Source organism: Penaeus monodon, chromosome 23 (genome assembly GCF_015228065.2).
Source record: "Penaeus monodon isolate SGIC_2016 chromosome 23, NSTDA_Pmon_1, whole genome shotgun sequence".
Lineage (NCBI taxonomy): Eukaryota > Metazoa > Arthropoda > Malacostraca > Decapoda > Penaeidae > Penaeus > Penaeus monodon.
The window spans coordinates 20174994-20176924 of record NC_051408.1 but is presented as its reverse complement, the minus strand read 5'-3'; positions in this window follow the sequence as shown (position 1 = coordinate 20176924).

Genomic DNA, 1931 nt, shown 5'->3' with positions numbered 1-1931 from the left:
GAATGAGGGGTAGGTGCTAAAATCAAATTATGTTGTCTACTTACGTTTTTATTAAAAACACTTTCCATATTGTACATAAAAATACAAGCTCTAGCAATTTTTTTATGTTAGGTCTTTACCAACAGCAATCACAATTCGTCAGATAAGACAAATTTTGAATCCATTGCAGAGGCAAAACAATATTTACATTCAGTAGTAGAGGAAGTGTCCAGTCACTGAGGCCTGAACCTTCCAAACCTGTAAATCAGGTGCAGCTTTGTACAGAAAGTCATCACAGAGCAGAAAATAGACTTTTGAGAAGATCTGAGGTCTGACATTCTAGAAATGTTGACAAGAAACAAGGTCAAAAGAAGTCTGTCAAGAAATGAGGGATACAATATTTTAAAACTTTTGCATGAGATGAGAAAGATGTCCATACAAGTGAATATCAGCACCTGTTATATTTTGACCTGAATAATAGTGCAATAAGAAATGAATCCTAATAGATTCATCTTATCTGAATCAAATACCATAGGACAATACTTAAAACAAAATGAAAAACTGAAATTACTAACATTACTAATGATGATCCTTCAGCAGAAACAATGGAGCAAGTTAAAATGAAATGACTCAATACATAACAGTATTCCATGAATTTAAGACTGATAATGTTATCATACGTTCACTGTTGCTAGAGTCAAGTTAGTGCCTCACTACCACCACAAACAATGGCCAGAGTCAAATCAGTGGCTTTTTTACCACCATGAACATTAGCAGTAGTTTACACAATGTGGTCATCTCCACCAACCTTACACTAAAGCAATAACTGAAAAACCCTCCACTTCCTCTATTCTACAGATGGTGTGACTTGCCTGGAGGGTTTCATGTTACATAACAGATGATTTTTATTATAAAAACATTAAGAAGCTTCTTAAATTCTACATTAACAAATGTCAAAAATTACACGTAAAACTTACACAAGAGAGTTATGAGCACGTGTTTTTGGTTCTACAACCCTCCAGCCAGCCTCATACACCTTGATGAGTGAACAATTTTCAGTTCCATGCCCACAGTGTATAGGAAACTATAGAAGGCAATAGGTGATGTGGTATCTACCACTTTTATATATTAGGAATATTTCATGATGGTTAGTTAGAATTATGTACAGCTGATAAAAATTCAATGTTACACAAATCTGAAATAAAATATAACAATATGTGAGAAATATCTGAGCAGTTCAAGTAAGATTATTCACTGGGATGTGATTAGCTGATGGTGCTAGTATACCAATTACAGTACTAAGATACTTTAGTATAAAAATTAATAAGCTAGGGACTGGGTGTACCCAGTTGATTTACGTTCTCCTTGACCACTTAGATTTTTACTTAATTTCCAAATCTACAAAACAGAAAAAAAAACTATCATATATCTTCTGTACAATAAGAAGAATAATACATCCCTAAACTGAAGTTTTCTTATTATCAAAATAATATTAGCATGTGTACAGAGCACCCGTTCCCACCCTACAACAATGAGGATCTGTCCCTGCCAAAAAGTAAAGAAGATATCTTGACATCAATATCTTCAAAAGCTCTGTTTGAAAAGTATCACTATGGTCATAATAATCATTTTAGATGAAAATTACACATCCTTTCCAGGTGTCTGAAGAGCTAAGCAGACACTAGATGATCACAAGGCAAAATCCATAAATGCTACTTACAAACTGCTTTGTATTTCTGAATAAAAATAATTTGTAATGATTCAATCATATCCTGTTCTGGGATATTTCTATCTTTAGGGAGGTATCCTAAAATCACAAGACTGGGATGAAGAAAGAGCTACAAGAACTCAAAAATATCACATTTTAATGTTTTCCCTTGACAAATTAAATGTTAATCTTCCAACTAATTTGTAACTACATTTACAATGTAGTCAAAACAGACAATATACCT